Source organism: Hylobates moloch, unplaced genomic scaffold (assembly GCF_009828535.3).
Source record: "Hylobates moloch isolate HMO894 unplaced genomic scaffold, HMol_V3 SCAFFOLD_2, whole genome shotgun sequence".
Lineage (NCBI taxonomy): Eukaryota > Metazoa > Chordata > Mammalia > Primates > Hylobatidae > Hylobates > Hylobates moloch.
The window spans coordinates 36533270-36555948 of NW_026652277.1; the positions used below are offsets into that span (position 1 = coordinate 36533270).

The 22679-nt window shown below is 34.7% G+C and overlaps 1 non-coding gene across 1 annotated transcript; it reads left to right on the plus strand.

The window, feature by feature from the left end:
* The first annotated feature begins 14959 nt into the window (after window positions 1–14959).
* Window positions 14960–15066, plus strand: LOC116477075 (U6 spliceosomal RNA). The gene has a single exon (XR_004250337.1). It is a non-coding gene; the product is annotated as a U6 spliceosomal RNA (small nuclear RNA).
* Window positions 15067–22679: the final 7613 nt, after the last annotated feature.

Consider the following 22679-nt stretch of genomic DNA (forward strand, 5'->3'; position numbering starts at 1 on the left):
AAGCATACGCATAGCTAGCTTGCTTTCTTGCTTAACTTTTTTCTTCTTTTTTTTAATATCTTGACAAATTGAAGAATTCTTGGTTCAGAGAATTGTACTGTCTTCTAGACTTCATTGGTGCAGATGTGATGTGTGATCAAAATTGACTCTACTTTGTTCTCATGAAGTTTATATGCTTTTTCAGTTCATCCTTAGAGTGGATAAAATTTCACTAGGCTAGGTCTTGGTGTGTACCTTCTTTTCATTAATCATACTTGGCACTAGGTTGGCATGACTTAAAACCTCAACTCTTTTGCAGCCAATGTGATTGCTCTATTCATGGTTTGTGTATTTCCTATAATGTCTTTTTCATTGCCTTCCAGAATGCCTATTGTTCAGTAGTTTCCCTGGATTTCTTCTACATTTCTCTTCTTCCTGTCATTCTTGAATCTTCATAGCATACTGTTTTGTTCTGGGAAACTTTGCCATTTGATTTCCCAAACCATTAATTCAGCTTTCAGTCTTGTATTTTTCACTTTTTCTATTGACTATTAAATATTTTAAATACAAAAATTACTTTACAAGTGAGCTGTTAAAAATTCTAAGGTTGTTATTCTTCAATGTCACCATCTCCTTAAAAATTCCTTTCTGTAAAATGGTTTTTAAAATTTTTACTGAACAAAATGAAGAAAAGAATTTGACTTCTGAAGGCTTACATATCTGAAATAAAATCCTGGTTTTGCCAATTACTACTTTTTTATATTTTTTCCTTGGACAAATAGCTTTACCTCTGTATATCTCAACTTTGGGAAACTGTTGTGAGAGTTAAATGAAAGGCTGCATGTGAAGAAAACTTAGCTCATAGTAGACAATAAATGTGAATCACTTGCATTAATGAAACCATAAACTCTATGAGAAAATGTGCTTTGCATAACTTTCTTTATATAAAAACAATCTTTTATATGGAATATCATTCCTTGTTATCAAGCACAATGTCTCAACTTAAAAAAATTTAATATATCTAATTCAGATACTATTTACTTATTTATGGTCTTAAAGACCCAAATGTACATGCCTTTGAAAACTTTTGTTATCAGTATTTTTTGTATTTAGTCATTCTAGCTTATTATTATAGTAGACATCCAAAATGTAGTAAAGAAAAAATACAAGGTGGTTAAAATTTACCTGAAATATTTTTAAGTTTTCTCACCTTTCATTATATTTTTAGAATTAAAAAAACACTGATTTGTATTCTTTTTGCTGTTTACTTATAATATTGGCTATAGTCCTGGTCATTTTCAAGAAACAAAGGAAACTGAACACTTGAGAATCCTTGAGATCTGGTTGTGGTCCTGGCACCAGCTACCACAGGGCAGCTCTCTGTCTCTCTATTGCTTCTTTTAACATGTTAAAATTGGAAACCAGTTAAAATAGATGCATAAAACTAATATAAATTTTATTCTCCCATTCCAAGTGTTCCGAAAATCTATTCTTAAGTAGTTGGTGAATATTATAATTGATATTATAATATCAATTATAGGTTTGTGGTCTGGTAAGTCACAAATAAATGACCTATTTAGGTACACCCTGAATAATTTTTGTGCATTTGCTTCCATGTCTGTCAAATGGAGATTTTTTAAAAATCTCACCCTTTCTACCTAACAGATGTGTTTCAAGGCAAAAAACACATTTCAAAAATACTCTATACTTATCAGATACCCTTCTGTACTAAAGTCATTGTGTGCAATTACTTCCAACAAGAACAAAGCCGCCAAGGATGCTGGGCCTAGAGATGCCCGAGGGCTTGCTTTTCAAAGGACAATATAAGGAGCAGTTGCCACTGGTGGTTTGTACTTCCTCAGTATGCCTGACATTTCTGAAGCATGACTCTGTTGCCCAGGATCTGCCCTTGGCATTAAACAGGGAAAGATTAGGCTTCACTGAGTTACAGAAATCAGATGCCCCAAACAAACATACCAAAAGTTATGTGTGATAAACTGTAATGACAAGGCAGGAATTTTGAGATGTAAGTAGAATGTTTTGTTAGGTTGTAGCATAGTGGAATAAAATACCTTCCCATGTCCAAGACCTAAATAAAACAATCACTGTTTTAAAACCATTGTATTTCCTGATGTTTTATTTTTTCTTTACTTAGACCAGAAGAGAAGAGATTCATGACTCATCTGTCAGTATAGCTTGTGATTTTGAAGTTGAAATGAGGCTAAAAATCTGTGGTCGGCATTCTTAAAATGATTTCCTTATGAAGATATGGCTAGAAGAGATACATAGATTCTCCCACATATTCCTTGATATTTTTTATTCACCACTGCAAAATTGTGCAAACAGCAAGAAACTTAAGATTCATTTTTCATTGCTACCCAACAATCTCAGGTCCTTAAATTAAATACTAAAATGAACAACTGGAATGATAATTAAGAATACTCGCTTTGGAAAAAAGACACTACATTTCTATAGTTTTCATTAAGTCCAAAAGATGGACACCCTGCTCAGTCACCCTGCAGTAAACCTTTTAAAAGCAACATGTTTTAAACAATGATTAGATTAGCACAGTGTGTCCTAGCCACAATATCCTACCAAGCAAGGATTATGATAACAGAAAACACAACAGCATAAATATATGCTTCACAGTTGGATGCTGTGAAAGTTTCTATTTCCATTTGACCAACACTCGAAATGTACAGTGGAAATTACAAAATGTCAAAAAATAAAATAGATCAAAATGCATGATGGACAGTCAGTAGGAGACACAGGTGTTTAGAGGACAGTAACATTAATGTGAGTCTCAGGCTGCCACCTAGACTTCATGAAAAAGTAGGAAATACGATGTATAATAAAGAAGATTGAGTGCTGAAAGGCTGGGCTGAGCACTGCTTTGAGAAAGGAGAGACCTCAGTCAGAGTTGTCACGAGAACAATGGGTAGAGCAGAAATGACTGTCAACTTCTGTTCTAGTTGTGTGGCAGAGGATACTATTCACTGGTGATGGGTTCAGTACATACTACCCTAAGGCACGGCACCTTTGCATTTGGGAAAATAGCAGAAGGAAGGCCACCCTTACTTTCCCCTTGCCCTTCTCCCTTGAAGCAGGTCATAAAAATTTGAATGTCACTTTCTGAACTTCTTCCTCTCCTGTCCCCTGCAAGGAGTCATGAGACTCTCTTTCAAGATGTGTCCTCCTTATACCCAGAGGAAAGGATTATCCTTCTCACTAAAGATACAGAGACACAGAGAAGTATCTGAACAAACAGGGCTTGCTAAGTCCCCCACAGTTTATTGCCTTTAGATTAGACTCCCTTTGTCCAACCATTGTTCTTGAAACTAGCCACACCTACATCAAACCTAAGCATAAAAATACGCAAGTTTATCAGTTCTTTGGGGTCTTCATTTCTTATGAAGACACTTATGTCACATAAAACTTTTATTTTATAAATCTATATGCTTTTCTCTTGTTAATTTGTCTTTTGAAGGCCCTCAGCCATGAACCTAGGGATGGGTGAAACAAGATATTTTCTTTTCCCCTGCGCTAGTTGGTATCTTTCATGAACACACTATTCAGTTGCAGAGATAGAGCCATCAGTACCTTTTATATATACGTATACACAATCCTATTATGTATACATGTATATGTGTGTGTATTTATGTATACACACACACACACACACACACACACACACACACTCCTGTTATGGCAATCTCTTCCTCCAGGAAAATGAGATATTTATCAAAATAAAAGTTTATCTGGAAATTTTTGAAAAGAAAAAAAAACCATTACTGATTCTTAAATCATTTGTTTTTGTTTTTATGGGTTTTTTTTTTCCACTTAGTAAATGCCTACAAATCTTCATTGTATCTCCTTTAGATTGAGAATACACTTTTTGTTTTGTATGTAATCTGACAAAATACCTTAGCCACAAAATAATCTGATTGTTCTGCAAAATAGGTTATAACGATGTTTTATTTATTATCCCTGAAATAGAGCTTTTTTCTTCAACTATTTTCACGTTTCTTCTTTCTACATCTTTAAAAAGACATAGGATTGACTCTTATTTTTTTCTTAATACATATTTCTCTTCCCCGGCATTTTGTGAAAGAATGCCTAAGTTACAATTTCTGTGGACTGTAAATCCGCCAGATAACGTCTTCAAGATTGGGAAGACTTGCTGAGTAATAATATAGAGATCTGACCTTAAGTGCATCTTGCATAAGATGCTACATCACTCATTCTTTTTCGTCTCTCCATCTTCTGAAGAAAGCACCATCAAAAAGCACTTAAGCTTTCTAGGGCTCCTTTCACATTTACTTAACCTATGATAAAAGAGGGCAGATTTAGTGCTTCCTACAAAGCTCCCTCACAATCTCCTCCCTTACCCTCCTCCCACCCCAGGTGCTCTTACTAAACGCATATGTTTCTATTAGTTCTGCTTGTGGAACTGCAGGGCAGACTATTCACTGACAGACAGTACCTAGAGGAAAAAGTTAGATGGTTTTCAGTGAATAAAGAAAGAAAGAGAAGGAGGAGAAAGCAAGAGCCTAAGAATTAAGAGGAGCAAGGATAGAATGAAGACCATACATGAGAACCAAGAAGTTTTGCAAATAAAAAGCTAGGCTGGATTGGGGAGTGGGGGATTCACTAATTCACTAACTGGTTAAGTTCTCCAAAGCTATGAACGAGGTCCTACTCTTTCAGCATATTGCCTTGACGTAAACCTTGTAAATATTTTCTGAATGAATAAAATTAATTCAAAATGAAGAAATTCAGTAAGTAAAAGAGGGAAGATTTTGACACTCCTGATTAAATTGAAGATATTTCAGTGGGTACAAAAGCTGCCTCAGTAACAGGTAGAGTTTGTTTGCAGCAACCTTGCGTCATAGGTTTAAAAAGGAATATCTTCATGCAGTAATTATAAGAAAGATTCTTTACTCCTGCTTAGCAATATGGTTCACATACCAATGCTAGAAGTTCTGTTTTATTTTCTGGGTTCAGACTTTTACTATGGTTGAAATAATCTCCCATATTCTCTCTTTCCATCTTACATACATGAAGAGAAGTTGTAATTAGATACAGCGATGTGAACAACATACAGATACTTTCTTAAATCAGATTTTCAGAGAACAATAAGGTGTATAACAATTCACCTCTCCGAGCATCCTGACGTACCTGTTTCCTCACTTCCCTCTGGTAATTTTCTCCCAGGTCAATGCAGTCATCTTATCGAGACAAGCATCAACATTTTTTTGTTTCCTAATTACCTTTCCCATTAGAATATGAGCCCTTCAGCACGCATGGATTGTCAATCTGATGTACTGAAGCACAGAGTAGTTGCTCAGTACTACAGTTGAATGAATGACTTCTTCTTCTTTTTTTTTTTGAGACAGAGTCTCGCTGTGGACCAGGCTGAAGTGCAGTGGCACGATCTCAGCTCACTGCAGGCTCCGCCCCCCGGGGGTTCACGCCGTTCTCCTGCCTCAGCCTCCTTAGTAGCTGGGACTGCAGGCCCCCACCACCTCACCCGGTTAATTTTTTTTGTATTTTTAGTAGAGACGGGGTTTCACCGTGTTAGCCAGGATGGTCTCGATCTCCTGACCTCGTGATCCGCCCCCCCACTTGGCTTCCCAAAGTGCTGGGATTACAGAATGAACAACTTCTGATGCCTCTTGATTCTGGATTTTATTATTCCGATGCTAGAAAATTATGAATCATTCAATGTTATAAGCTAATGATTTACAAACATGAATTTGTTCACTTCATGATACTGGACCCTATATTTTCAAGGTTAAGTTAGACTTTCATCATTGATATATTTAATTACATGGCGATACTACTATAGCCTCTCAAAGAATTTTTGGAGTTAGATACACTACCTGTCTTTACATTGCTTTATTCAGAAATATGTATGCCATGGTTTCTGTTTAAAATTATTAGCTCCCATGTTAGAGGAGTGTGTTTGTTCACTTAAGTTATAAATCCAGGAGCACTTAGCATTTTACTGCCTTCAATATAACAGAAAATTTTGACAATTTCTTCAAGGTGTTTCTCTGATCTCTTGACTGTTGATGGTACCACATTGTCTTCTGATATTATCACTTAGGTCATATTAATTACAGTGACCTTTTAACAGGAGTCTGTGGATCTAGATTATTTCCCATTTATCAAATTGTTTTTATATTCTACTAAAAAACGTCTAATAAATCCCTGCTATCTAAGATATAAAGCTTATTTTAATTAAACTGGCATTTACCATCTCTTGTAAATGTCTGAAACCTTTGTATTGGCATCATAACTTTACTTCTGTTCAAATGGATCATCACACCTCAATGTCTTTGCTAATTCTCTTATACCTTTCTGGAACTTATTTCATTCATTATTCCAAATGATGAGATTCTAATATAATAGACAAAAATATCCCTCATATTAAATCAAAGACTCTTCTGTTTGCGATTAGGATATGCAAAGATGATTATAATTTAATTTTTTTTCTAGGATCAACTACAGAAAATGAAAAGACTCTAATCAAAATATGAGAAGAGTTCTGCCTGAGAATGTGATGCAAACTGGACAGTTAGTGTTAAGGAGAAGCTGAGAGGGAGGAGAACAGAAGGAGGCAGTGCAATGGTGAGAGAGGCTGGGGACTTCGTGAGTGGAAATTTCCTGGTAGTACCATGTTTGTTCCCTAACAACCCACCATAAGTTGAATATTTAGTAAAGTCTACTAAATTACCATGTTTTGTGTCAGTGTGTGAAATGGTTGAGCTTTGCATCCTGGTTACTGCAGAGAACAGTGAGCAATCTGTGAAGTAAGATGGGGAGCAGTAGAAACGAAGTTCCTGCACCCAGGGACTCTTGAAATGGTTTTAGATTCCTAAAGACTGGAAAATAATCACAGGATGTGAGGTAAGCATAATGAAGATAAAATTACAATTCTCTCTGTCTCTCTCACATGATTTTAATGAAGACCTTTTTTACTACCTAGTAGGAGTGATGGCTTCAATTTTAGAGCAGCTAGAGAGTAAAACATCTGTATTATTTCAGCACATGTCATACATTGCCTTGTTTATGAAAATTGAGTATGTGAATATTTACAGCAATCCATATCATTTTTTCACTTAATTATAACATGATATTAGTAAATAATCATATTTTTACTTATTTGGATCTGTTAGAGCTTCTGAAGTTTATTAATAAGCACCTTATTAATACTTGGTTGATTGATTTGTTAATAATAAGGCAGACTCAAAAGAAAAATCCAGATGAAAATTCAGAAAATGGAGAAAAGAAGATGACCCTGCTTCTCCAAAGGGATCTCTTCCCACGGCCCAGGGAGGTTGAGCTCTGTACTTCTGTTGTCGTCTCCTTGTCAGTAGTGATGATTGCTGCATTTTTCCCATATGCTGGTTTTCAACCACACATAAGAATTGTCAGTTAATTGATGCAAAAGAACCTATGATTTTATGGGAGTATTTTTTTGTTTTGTTTTCTAGTCTATTACAAATAATTAGTATTCTAATTTGCTGAAAAGAAGAATAACTCAAATGATTTGAAAAATTTCTCTTTTATCGATTCAATAATATGTTAGACATTCAATCCAAATGAGAATTAGAGATAAATCAGGTTAGATGTTATGAAAAATGTACTAACACTGATTTCACTTCCTATAATTTTATAATTTAAAATATATACAATTACATTAAGCAGCAAGATTTCTTCTTTTCAATAAACAAAATATCTAGGGATTTTTATCTTGACATTTCACCTATCTAATACACGATTTGGGTAGGTTTCTGCTTTGTACTTCAGTTTCTTCATCTGTAAACTGATAATAACAATGGTTACTACCTCATAGGGTTTCTGAGTGGCTAAAAATAAATGAATACATAGAAGGCACTTAGAACAATTACTGCCACACACCAACTCCTGTGTAAATGTTTGCTATTACTCTTATAACTCTTATATTAGGTTCAATTTTAAGCAAAAAATACATCAACATACATAAAATGTCATAAATTACTTCAAGGCTAGTAAGGCACATTAATTAATACTATTTTAAGAGTTAATAGTAAAAACAAAAAGTTTTATTAAAAATAGAATTGTTGGCATAACATTTCAATTTAGAGAAATGGGACAATGATTTTTTATATCATCATTTGGAGAAAATTAAGATTTTGGAGTAATGTGAAAAAATACCTAAAGGAAAATCCCACCCCACTGATTTGGGTTCTTCCTCCTCCTGTGTCTTGAATGCTGTTTTTTCCCTCCAAAATTCATGTTGAAATTTCTATGTCATTGTAACAGAAGTAAAAGATGTAACCTTTAAGAGGTGTTAAGCCATGACAGCTCTGCCCTAACAAAGGGATTAATGCCATTAGAGTAGGAATGCATTCATTATTGTGGAAACAGGTTCATTATAAGAGGGCGAGTTAGATGCCCCCTTTCTCTCTCTCTCTTTGTCCTTCTACCATGTGAAGTCTTTTGCCGTGTTATCACATAGCAAGAAGGAACTTGTCGTATGCTAACACCTTAATATTGGACTTCCCAGCCTTTGGAACTGTGAGCCCCTTCATTATAAATTAGCCAAACTCAGGTATTCTTTTACAGTAACACAAAACAGACTGAAACACCTCTTTATTTAAAATATGACATATTACTCTTTTGATGGAAATGAGGATTTCATCAGAGTCTTTCCTGGAGCAATACATTAAATGTATGGAGCAATACCTTAAATACATATTAAGTTTAGAACCTGAACATGTTCTGGATTTAATTATAAAATGATATTCAAAATTTTGAGACTGGAAAATAATAAATACTTTAGTCCATATAGTATTCCTGCTGCTTGTGTAGTATTTTATTATCTATCAGTACATATAAAATCCTTTACAAACTAATCTCACAGGTACTTAGCAAACCAAATTCTCTTTACTTCCTCTGCACAGTCTCTTTCCATCCCCTTTTCTCTTTTCTCCATTCATAAAACATTTTCTGCAATTTTACATGTATGATATAGCCTGTCTTTAATAGATGATTCTCCCATTTTCACTTGTGTAACTTCTAATCATTCCTTGAAACTCAAGACAAAAATGTTATAGTCTGTGACGTGTGTGTGTGTGTGTGTGTGTGTGTGAACTCTTGTGGGTAAATTTAATTGCTTTGCTCATTCTTTTGCAAAACTCTGTAGTATTTTCTCCCTCAAGAGAGCTTAAGAGGGGCCTCTCCTATTGATATCCAAAAAGCACCTTTATTTCATCTATGAGAATAAAATTTTCAAGTTCTTTTTTTGTTTATAGTGAGTTTGAAAGACTGGTAGATTGATAGCACAGTCTTCTGTACGATTAGAAGACTAAGCATTCAAAAATAGCACATTAGTAAATGATTGCAAAGATAGTGAAAACCTGAGTGTGTGGGTGTGGGTGTGGGTGTGTTTGTGTGTATGTGTGTGTGTGAAAGAGAGTTGGGGCATAGTGATATATCTGTGCAATTCTCTTGGCCTCCCAACTTCACTTAAAATAAGGCAGAATATTTCACCGCTCTTTGGGCTCTTTGCTCTGATTGGTCCCACAGACCGGAGGTCACAAATCATTCCTCAGGTAGCTGCCTGTGAGTGACTTCTGCTTCTCATTCAAGTTTCTGTTCAAAAGTCACCTCAAAACAGAGGCTTTTTCTGACAAGAAAACTAAATTATACTCCTCATTCTTTTCACCCCAAACATTCTTCAGTCCTTCTCAATCACCTTGCACTTTTATCTCGTTCACTTCTTTTGTCATCTAATTACTTTTCTTTTCTCTTCAGCATGGAGAAGGTACTATTAAATACAGAAAGGAAATACATTTCCAGGGGTGGAATTGATGGACCAAAGCCTATAATATTAAGGCCTTGATACATTTTGCCAAGTTTCTATCAAGAGATACTTTATTGCTATTGCTATCATTATATAACATGTATAATTTTAATACAGATATATAATTACACCATTCATTATAGTTATCATTTATTGTGTTCCTACAATATACCTATCACTATGGTAAGTGCTGTAATACATTAAGTGTATCTTTACATGTATTCAGTCTAACAGATTGTACTTCTATGGGCAGTATAAAAGAGTGTCAATTTTAACATACTCTCACTATTATTTTAAAAACCTTGGGCCATTAAAAATTATATTTTACTTTCTTAATTTGAATTTTTATTTAGCAAATATGGTAGAACATGTTTTTATATTTTACTAATCATTTATATTACTTTTTTTTGGTTAAAAAGTAGTATATTCGGCCGGGTGCGGTGGCTCACGCTTGTAATCCCAGCACTTTGGGAGGCCAAGGCGGGTGGATCACGAGGTCAGGAGATCGAGACCACGGTGAAACCCCGTCTCTACTAAAAATACAAAAAATTAGCCGGGCGTGGTGGCGGGCGCCTGTAGTCCCAGCTACTCGGAGAGGCTGAGGCAAGAGAATGGCGTGAACCCGGGAGGCGGAGCTTGCAGTGAGCCGAGATTGCGCCACTGCACTCCAGCCTGGACGACAGAGCGAGAACCCGTCTCAAAAAAAAAAAAGTAGTGTATTCATTTATAGCAAAGTACCAACAGAAATGTATTGTCTCACTGTCCTGGATGCTAAAAGTTCCAGATCAATGTGTTGGTAGAGTTTCCCTTTCTTTGAAAGTGTCAGGGAAAGTTCTATTCCAAGTCTTTATTTTAGCTTTTGGTAGTTCCTTGGCTTGTGGCACCATAATGTCAATTGGCAGATGGCATTCTTCCTGCGCCCTCACGGTGTCTTCCCTTGTATATGGATCTCTGTCCAACCCTTTCTGTAAAAACACCATTCAAATTGGATTAAAGCCCACCTGAATGAGCTCATCTCAAATTTATTATCTACAAAGACACTACTTCCAAATACTATCACATTCTGAGGTACTACTGGGTATAAGGACCTCAACACATGAATTTTGGAATGATTTATTTCAATCCATAATATCCAGTTTGTAATCTTTATTAATTTTTGTTTTGGTGTGCTCCTATATTTTTATGAGTTTTAAGAGGAGTAGAAATAAAAGCCTGCATTACATGTCTGACAATTTTATTTCTGGTTTGTTTTTATCTTTCAATTTTGTTTATGTACAATCGACATACAAAATTTATATATAGGATTATTCCTTTAGCAATTACCTTTAGACATGACTTTGCCATATAAATATTAAGTAAAGAACGACCCTTATCTAGATTTCTTACGTTTCAGTTCTTTAAATTGCTTAGTAGAAGCTATATGTTTTACCCCTTCAGAATCACTCCTGCAACTCGAGCATTATTTTTCACACTGGCAGAAGAATTTATCTAACATATGCTTCTGATTTCTCATCCCTTTCTTTAAAATCCCTGAATGGCTTCTCATTCTTTCTATTTTAAAAATCTTATTGTGGAGTATGATCTACTGACATTTCTAAGATACGACCCTTGCCCATTTTCCCAGCCACATCTCTGCCCACTCATATACACACCTATGTTTCCTTCTAATCTAACTACCTGAAGTATGAAAAATGTACCGTGTCCTCTCAGACCTCAATATCTAGTCATTAACTGACACACATATATGCATTTCAGGACTAATTCCAGGAATTACATCATATGCATTGGCTTTTATCTGGCAATTCTGAGTATTATATGTGGTATGTAATCTACAAAAGACTGATGAAAATAAACAATTATTTTTGTATTATAACAAAATTATTTCTACATAGAGAAGTGATCATTCTAACTGGAGTCATCAGAGAACTTCTAACATAGGCTGCAGAAACAGTTGAGTAGATTGTGCAAAACTGGTGGGACAATAAAATCAGAAGTCCAGAACCAGATTGGGAGAAACTCTTCTCAGTTATTCTCTGGTGGCAGACTAATGATTCTGAATGCACAGAAATTATTCCACAGATATTTTTTAAACTTTCATTTTGAAATAATTTTAGACTGGCAAAAGAGTAATGAAGATGGAACAGAAAATTCTTGTATAACCTTCATTCAGTTTCCCCTGATAATAATATCTCATACAACCCTGGTGTGATCATCAAAATTAGTAAACTAACATTAGTGCAAAAAATATTCATCAAACTCAGGGTTTATTCAGATCCTACAATGTTTTCACTTACATTAATTTTCTGCTCCAGGAAATTTATTCTTATTTATAATGATTCATGTCTCCTTCGTCTCTTCCATTCTGTGATACTTTCTCAGCAGTTCCATATTTTTTATAACCTTGACACTTTTGATGGGTAACTTTTAGGTATTTTACAGAACATTACTCAGTGTGCATTAATAGAATGTTTCTCAAGACTAGATTAATAGGAAAGATTTGGAGAAATAATACCACAGGGGTGTCCTGCCCTTCCCATCAGGGGTACATCTTACCAACATTACTTATTCCTGGTGGTTTAGCTTTGGTTGCTTGGTTCTGGTGGTGGTTGCCAAGTTTCACCATGGTAAAGTTACTACTAATTTTGCCTTTCTGTACTTTATTGGTCAGAAGTGAGTCACTAAGACCAGGTCCCAGACAAAGAGAGGGGAATTAAAATCGACTTCCTGAAAGAAGGAGTCAAAAACTTGGGGTCAAATGTTAAAACTACCACAGTAATTATTTTCAGGACATTCTTTGAGTATTACAAATATGGTATCTTTTTTATCCTCTAATTACAGCATTCCTGTTTAATTTTCTATTTCTGTCATTGTTTCTACATTCACTATTTAGAATTATGAAAGAAATACTTGTTCCTTTCCTTCATTTATTTATTCAATCATTCATTTAATATCAAGATGAATTCATGGATATTCTTAGGTTATAATCTATTATTATCATTGGTGAGTGTTTTTTCTCAAATTGCTTCAGCTTTGGCTATTGAATATTATCTCAAATTGACTGCTACATTCTCTTTAAAAAGAGTTTTAATTTAAAAATTACTTTATACTTTCTATTTAATGGCATTGAAAAATGCTTTAGGTTAATCTTGTATTTTCCCTGATTAGTTCACAGAATAAGCTATTCTCCAGGAACCCTCATTTTCTTTTATTAGAGACTGATATTTAGAATCTTAGATCCGGGAACTAGGTAAGCTCTTTGTTATTGAAGTTTCACTGCTTCTAGGCCCTTTTAATAGAGTTAGGAAGCATATGTATGTGTACTACAGAAGTATACACATACGTTTATATTTATTTACATATTTTACCTATCAGCATCTATGTTAAAAGAAACATACATTCATAGTATTATCTCCAACTTTAATTCAGCACCACAAAGTTTATCCTACCCTTCCCCTGCTTACTTATTTTAAACTCTACCTCTGACAATGAGAAACTTGAATCCCATTATCTATAGTTTATTTATGTATTTGTTCAAATCTAAATACATGTAAAATAGTTTTAGAATTGGTAATTCATAGACCTGTGAAAATTAAATTTATTAGCTGAGTACACTGCTTATTATGTATGGTGATGTTTTGTCTGTGGCCTTGTGATATCCAGTCAAACACTGTTTCCAAAGATACTTATGTCAGTTCCTTTACCCCCATCTCTTTGGTGAGATTATGTCATACATTTCCAGTTATAGTCTGTATTACATGCTAGAATCCTCCAACGCCCTGGTTGATTTTCTTAAAATTTGCATACATTAAAGTTCTCATTTTGTGATGTCCAGTTTCGAGTTTTGATAAATGTATACAGTCAAGTTTCCACTGAAGTTTCTCAAAGCACAATTCCATCACGCTAAAAATTTACATGGGTTGACTGTATGTAGTCAAACCTTCCTCTCACACCAAACTCTGACAATTAATGATGTATTTTCCATTCCTATGGTTTTACCTTTTCCGAGGATAAAATAAAGACAATCATACAGTAGTGGTCTTTGCAGTCTGATGTTTTTCACTTAGCAATTCCTTCAGGTTGAGTGCATAAGGTCCTTCGTTTCCTTTTCCCTTTAATTACTAAGTAGCATTGCATTGTATAAATGTACCTAGTTGTTTTTCTTTTAATCCAACAACATCTTGGTTGTTTCTAATTTGGGGTAATCATGAACAAAGCTGCTATAACACATTCCCTTACAAGTTTATGTAGGAAAGTCTAATTCATTGGATGAATAAGTAGGAATAGGACTCCTGGTTTGTGTAGCAAATGGATATTTAACTTTATATGAAACTGCCGAAGTGTTTTCCAAAGTACCTGTACCATTTACCATTTCCACTAACATAGAAAAATGTGCGCAGGATATGTATGCTGGAAAGTACAAAACACTGATGAAAGAAATAAAAGCTCTAACAAAATGGAAAGATATACAGTGTTTATGGATTGGAAAACTCAATTTTGCTAAGATGACAATTCTTCCCAATGTAACATATAGATTGAAAAAATTCCATTCAAAATCTAAGCAAGCATTTTATAGACATAGGCAAGCTTATTTTAAAATCCTTATGGAAGACCAAAGTAACTAGGATAGTCAAAATAATTCTGAGAAAAGAACAAAGTTAGAAAAATATCACTAAATAATTTTAAGACCTATGAGGATAGACAGGTCAATGAAACATAATAGAGTCCAGAAATTGACCCATGCAAATATAATCGATTAACTTTTGACAAAGTTGGAAAATCAAATCAGTGAAGAAAAGATAGCCTCTATAACAAATGGTACTAAGACATTTGGGCACGCCTATAAAGAGTCCTGACTCATATCTCTCAACTTATACAAAACTTACCTCAAAATGGATCAATAAATCATAGCATAAAGGTAAAAAATGAAACTACAAATCCTCTATAAAATACTCAAGAAAAATCTATTTGACCTGAGGCTTGTTGATAAATTTTTACATACAACAGCAAAAATATGACCATAAAGTAAAAATTTATACTTTATCAAATTAAAACATTTTTCTATGCAAATGACACTCTTAAGAGAATAAAACCACAACTCATGGATGGGAGGAAAATTTTTACAAATGAGTGCTCGCTTCGGCAGCACATATACTAAAATTGGAACGATACAGAGAAGATTAGCATGGCCCCTGCGCAAGGATGACACACAAATTCGTGAAGCATTCCATATTTAAAAAGAAAAAAAAAGAAGACAAAAAGAAAATTTTTACAAATGACATATTCAGAATACATAAATAATACTTGAACCTCTTCTATAAGAAAATCAATGACCCAGTTAAAAAGTGGGAAAATTATATAAACAGACACTTCACCAAAGAAGATATAGGATGGGAAATAAGCATACAAAAAAGACTCAACATCATTAGTTCATTATAAAATGCAAATTAAAACCACAAGGAAATACCACTACACATCTACTACAATGGCAATCTTTTTACAAAAAAAAAATTCAGACAATACCATATCCTACCAAAGATGCTGTGCAGCAGGAATTGTCACTCCACAGATTTTTAAACTGTATATACTTCATTTCATGGCAGGGGTTTTATTGTTTTCAAATAATCCCTTTTGTTTTTATTAGAAAGTCAGTGGCAAATAATTTAGCCAAGTATGTCTAGATTTTGCATTACTTTCCTTTTCCATCACACTCAACTTTTAATTATTTTTCTTTCAACTGGATTTGTAAATGAAAGTACATTTAAAATTGAGGAGGTTGTCTCAATTTCAGAGGATGCTTAGGAATCAGCTTGACTAAGTGTATAATTATAATTGCTAACCTTGGATGAAAGCAGAAAGGCCAGCTAAGTTCTGTAGCTTACAGCATGGCACCTGAGAGAAAGCTATTCATTCCTGTTTGGGTAAGTCATACTAAAACCCATGTGGGGCTAGAAGAAGATGTACATTACTGATTGGAAGACTCAAGGTAATGATAATTGCTAAGAAAGACATCTTTATTAACAAAATACTTTTTGTTGGCTCCTAAAATATATTTGGTATTTATTATATGTCAGGTACCCTAATACATGCTTTGCAGTCCTGTTCACACATAAGAACAAATTACTAGCATCTTATTAGAGAGAAATACTCCAAAATACAATAGCATTATTTTATTTTCTCATTTTAAGAGTTTCCAAAAAAGTAAGATATTCAAATATAGCTTCATTACACAATATGAATAAAATAATATTGATAGTTGTTAGCCAAAAGGAAATACATATGATTCAATTAAATATGAAAGATGACACAAGATAATTTTCTTGAATATTCATACTTAATGGATATTTGCCATGATAAAGAAAACATGAGCTTCAGTGTGCCTGAAAATTTTCCATTACAAAAACATTTAGACAGACTTCCAGTGAGAAAAGAAGAGAACACACTGAACTTTTCACACCACTGAGACAACTTTCTCAATTTTAAATGCATTTTCATTTAAAAATCCAATAAAAAGAAAAATAAAAGTTGAGTATGAGAAAAAAGGAAAGTAATGCAAAGCTTACTATTTCTAAAGTATGTGAATTTAACGGTGACCATAATTATGTGTACTGTGTACTAAAGTGTACCCAATGACAAGAAAAAGCAAAGGAAATGGTTTACTCTGGTGTTAATATTATTTTTAATATTTCAGTTTAAAATATTACCAAATAAAGAGAAACATTGACAATAAAATTTTCATTAGTCTGAGGAGAAAGGAGAAAAAATGAAAAAAAAAGGAAAGTGTTCTACGGAGCTGATGCAAGCAAGCACAGTAGGAATGCAGTGGAAGATACAGCTCAGTTAATGGCATGAGGAAAAATGAACGATGAGGATCAGTTTAAAAAAAAAAAAATAGTGATTGGCAGTTTAACCCCCAGTGGTCTAGTGGTCTAAAGGCAACTTCTAGACTCTCTGATTGTGAAAGAAAATATCTCCACAAATAACACTTAAGAAAAGTGTTACTACAAAGAAGGCAGTTTTAGTTGTACAGTAATTAGATTTTAAAGGAGAAAAGAACAGAACACTGCTTTAGATGTTATTAGAGGCAATAATACTTAATGATACATTTCAATTCTAATTTTACTTAAATTATAAAATTGCAAGCCCCACTGTTTCCTCACACATCGCAAGCTCCTCCTCTCACACTCAATCAGCATTTTGTGAAACGTTCTTCTTAATTAACTAAATTGTTGTCTAGCCAGACATCTTGATTCCAAGAAAATGGATGTCGGGAGATTTGCTTGACAGAGAACCTAACAGAGTCTTCACGCACAACAGCAACATGACATTGGCTCTGAAAGAAATTTATAGTCCTGCTGAACAGAGGTTCCGCTACCAGCAGAAGAAACTGCTCTAGAGGCACGATGACTAATATGTCACCACATCAGCAGTTCCTTTATGGAAGCAGAGGAAGAACACTCAAATAAATCAGATTTGTCACAGACCTAAATGCCATTAGGCATGTCAGCCGGGATCTGAATTAGGCATCTCAGAGCAAAGGATGGGAAAGTTTCCACCGCACTTTTCTGGGAGCCTCTTCCTCAGCCACCAGGCAGCCATTTTGGTAGCTCATACCCTACATGTTTCCCCTAAAGATCTTCCCTAGATGTTGTTTCCAGATAATCCCATATATTTTATTTATTTTGGAAGGCAAACATGGGACTAAATATAGAAAGCACAACATATGCTGCAGCTCTTCTCCGTCCTTTTTGGGCTGTTCCATCTTTATAATTCTACACAACAAACCGTAGTAATAAGCAGTCTTTATTTCTTGAAGTATGTGAAGAAAAAGCTATTTAAGTAATTTGTCCATTTTGTTTCCAGGGCAAGGGTATTATTATAAAAATGACTATGTCACATACACAGAAAGAGTGTCTTGCAAATTATCTATTTAACACTATTTATATATAACTCAGATATATAATATACAAACTAATTATATTTAATTTTGTTGTCTAGCACAGAAGTTCACATAAAATAACTTTTAAAATCTACCCAAAAAGGCTATTTTTATTTTATAATATTAATGTGTCTCTTCACTTCAGAAATTTTATAGAATATACCCTAAAAATTAGAAGACTGTCTGGCACATCATAGATACAGTAACTATTTGTTGAATCTTTGATGCGTTACATTTTTATAGGAGGAAAAGGTTTGACTTATGAAAAGTTTTGAGTTATAAGGGCTATGACTTTTCCCGCTCCCCCAAGAAATATATAGATGATTTGGTTAAAAAGTGTAGGATTCCATTTCCATTTCTGAAGCAAATATTTATACAGCTCTGCTGCAACATGATTGGAAATTGCCAGAAAATGAATATGCAAACTTTCAACAAAAGTGCCCCTTCTTTTTATAAATACTTCTAAATTTTTATTTCTTTTTATTTTTTAATTGACACATAATAATTCTACATATGTATGGGGTACAGTGTGATATTTCCATACATGTATACACTGTGTAATAATTTAATTAGAGTAATTAGCATATCTGTCACTTCAAATATTTATTATTTCTTTGTTTTGGGAACATTCGAAATCTGCTCTTTTAGCTATTTGAAAATCTGCAATAAATTTTCATTAATTATAGTAATACAGTGCTATAGAAAATTAGAACTGATTCCTACCTACCTGTACTTTTTTATTTTTTAATTAATTAATTTATTTATTTATTTTGAGATGGAGTCTCGCTCTGTCGCCCAGGCTGCAGTGCAGTGGCGCGATCTCGGCTCACTGCAAGCTCCGCCTCCCGGGTTCACGCCATTCTCCGGCCTCAGCCTCCCGAGTAGCTGGGACTACAGGTGCCAGCCACCACGCCCAGCTAATTTTTTTCTATTTTTAGTAGAGACGGGGTTTCACCCTGTTAGTGAAGGATGTTCTTGATCTCCTGACCTCGTGATCCGCCCGCCTCGGCCTCCCAAAGTGCTGGGACTACAGGCGTGAGCCACCGTGCCCGGCCACGTTTTTATTCTTTAACCAGCTTTTGACTCTCCCTCTCCATTTACCAGCCTCTAGTAACCGCTATTCTATTCTCTGCTTCAGTGAGATTAACTTTTTTAGATTCCACATATGAGTGAGAATATGCTGTATTTATCTTTCTTTGCCTGGCCAAATATTTTTGATTTAATACACTCATTATAGCATATATATTTCAAAAATCAAAGATAATTGAAATGATGAGATTTGGGGGAAGAAAAGGTATAATTTCCTGGAAGTCCATTGATCACTGGTAGATATTCAGCTTTCAAAACCCTGAGATATTTTTCTAACTCATTGGATATATATATATATATAGTTACCAGCTATTGTGAATGACAAGCAATTCCAATTTCATTAAAGAACTTGTCTAACTGAATTATAACTATCTGTGAATGCATATGTCTCCCTACTAACTGGGATCTTTCTTTTTCATTAAATTGATATTTATTTACTGGCTGTAGAGGCACTGGGGATTCAAAGATGAAAAGCATCTGTCTTGTGATTAGAAAACTTAGATTCTCACAGCAAGACAATTATGCATTGAAAACATCCATTACTATCAGGAAATGCTCATGATGACAATAGATACAAAGTGCATTGTTGACGAGATAGAGCATCTACTGATGAATAAATATGTTTAAATATATTTCATAGAAAGAATTGTGGGACAACAACAAAAAATAAGAGGCATGATGTGAAATGATATTGACAGAAATGTATCCCAACTTACATTTTCTTTAGATTTTAGAGATAACAATTCACTTGTCCTTTAAAAATCACATACTTGGCAACCTGGACACGTTTTAATCCACTTGAAAGAATCATGGAAACTCTTCTCACAGCAGGTGAATTTTGAGATGAGGTCTGAAGGTGAGATAGGAGGGCGTTAGGTAGACAGAAGTTGGGAAAGATGACACGTTTAAGTGGACAACAAGAAGTAGAAAAATGTCTTATAAGCAGGGAAAAACTGACATAGGTATACAGAAATGAGAGACTATAAAATATCCAGGTAAGTAGTAGTTCAATATTGCTGAATTGTATCATAAAAATAAGAAAAGAATTAGATCGACTCTTAGAAAGAAAACCCGGTAAAGTGTAGGATTTTTATCTTTGATCCCAGTTCTCTTAAAAAATGTCTATGTATTGTAGTCATTCAAGAAGTTAATTGAATGAATGAATGAATGAATTATAATCTGAAAGTGCTGGATTACCTTGGCAAAATACTATACAAATCTTCTTATTCTATCACACGTTCTCTGTACTTTTACTTAGCAAACTTTTTGTAATAGTAAAGTGAGTCAACCCTGCTTAACATATTCAATTTTGGATCTACAGAGAAGCAAATGTCTAGAGGAAATTAAAAGTGGAAAATATGTACTGGGGACTGAATAGGAGAAGGGAAAAGAAGGAAGAAGGAGACTTCATGCCACAGTGCCGGTCTGATGCCTATAAAATGAGATAGGGGAAAAAAGAGTTTGGGAGAATCTCAGGCTCTAACACAGATGCAAGAAATATTTGGCTAGGCACATAGTGAGTACTCAAGCCCAAATTCCTCATAAGAGGAGTCCTGCATCTCACTTAATAACCCTTCAGTAGTACTACTGCTTGTTTAGTCATATGTTGGGAGCAGGCCATGGAAAGAAGAGTGTGGTCACAAATGCAATGCAATGGGGGATCCAGACAGGCGCAGCTGGGGTCAAGAGTCCGTTACACTCTTCGTAGCAGGAGATCTAAGTGGCATATTTGCATGGCTGCCACAATATATAAATCTAAATGGAACGTTCTCTGAAGACTGACTAAAACATGGTTAAAAATCATATAAAGACCATGTTCTGAAAATATTAGAATTATTCTTCTCTCAATTCATCTTTGTGAAATTGTAGTTCTCTGTGGTCTCATAAGGGAACACAGCTAACAAAGCACTCAATTTCCCTGAAATCATGGCTGGGGTGATAAGAGAACAAACTCAAAAACTACCTGACTGATTGTAGCCACATTTTGGGGAAACAAAAGATTGTAATACATGCATGTAAAAACCTTAAATATGTAAGGCAATTAGCTGAAATGTACACCAAAAACATCTATTATGGTATTAATGAACTAAAGTCAAGAACAAAGAAAATGAAAGTTTTAAATTATGAACATTATTTAATGTCATTCTACTGCTCTTGTGCTCTTTACTGATTAGAAAGAAAAAAAAGCAAGTTGCTTTCATTGTAAAATATATATCAAAGTTTTGATTATTTTCAAAATTTATCTAGGGAGAAAGCAAGATTTTCATAGATATATGAACATTAATTAATAAATAACAAAGAAACTGGAGTCTGTACAGTTTTAAAAAAAAACAGAAAAACAGAGTTTGCCAAATGGAATAAAATTAAGCTCATCAAGTATAACATGAATGAAATAATGTTAGGACAATTGGGAAAGAGAGTGTATCCTATGTAGAAGGAACAATATATGCAAACACTGAGACTGAGAAGTTTCAGAAAACTGCACATAATTCACTGTCACTGGAGAGCAGGAAAATAGAGGAAGGAAATGAGTCTGGGACCTGTATGCTACATTATTTCTCTTCTTATGGACAACAGGGATATAAAAGAACTTTGATGAAAGAAGTGACATGACCTGATATATCAATCTGAAATATTGGTTATAAATATAGTAAGATGGATGAGAGTAGTGTAGGGAGACTGGGCGAGGAGGCATGAAAAAAACTATTATAAAATTCTGAATAAAATATGACCGGAACCTGAACTAAGGCAGGGGCAGTGACCACGGAAAAGGATCAGTATGAGAAATGATAGATTAGGATGATGGACTGTCATTCCTTGTGAAAGATTAGAGACAGTGGAACAGAGAGAGAAAGACCTCACATGTATCCCTGACTTCTTGAATGAGCACTAGGATGGCACACTAGGATGGCACTCCTAACAGAAAGGATTCTAAGGAAAGTCTTTAGATAGAGCACGATATGACTTGGCTCTGTGTCCCCACCCAAATCTCATCTTGAATTGTAATCCCCACATGTTGAGGGAGAGACCTGGGTGGAGGTGGCTGGATCATGAGGGCGGTTTCCCACATGCTGTTCTCATGACAGTGAGGGAGTTCTTGTGACATCTGATAGTTGAAAAGTGGATTTTCCCCTGTGCTTGCTCTCTCTCCTAACACCATGTAAGACATGCCTTGCTTCCCCTTTGCCTTCCACCATGATTGTAAGTTTCCTAAGGCCTCCCCAGCCATGCAGAACTGTAAGTCAATTCAATCTTTTTTCTTTATAAATTACCCAGTCTCAGGCAGTTCTTTATAGCAGTGTGAGAAGCGATTAACACAGAGGCTATCACTATTAAGAAGATAAAAATATAAAAAAGCAATTAACATGGAGATTTTAAAAAATTTATTCACTATTTAACGTTTAGTTGACTTATTCAACAACTATTCAATACCTCCTATATGCTAGGTACTGTGTTAGTCCAAAAGATTACAGCAGTAAAATGGGCAAGAATATTTGTTCTTTAATAGCTTATATTCCAGGGGAGGAAGTCAGGAAATAATCAAACAGCTATAATATGTAATATGAGAGATTTTTATGAGAGCTGTGTAACAAAGTGGTGGAGGACAAATGGAAGTACAGGGACAATTTTAATGTTAAAAGGTCCAAGAGGGCTGCACTGAAAAGGGGTCATTTGAGCTGAGATGTGTGGGTTTCAGAGTCATCCATGGGGATATTGGGAAGAGGGAAGCACTGTGGTCACAGGAAACAACATGTACACAGGCCTTGTAGCTATGAGTAGGTCCAGTGTATTGAAGTGACAACTAGGAGTAATTATGTGACT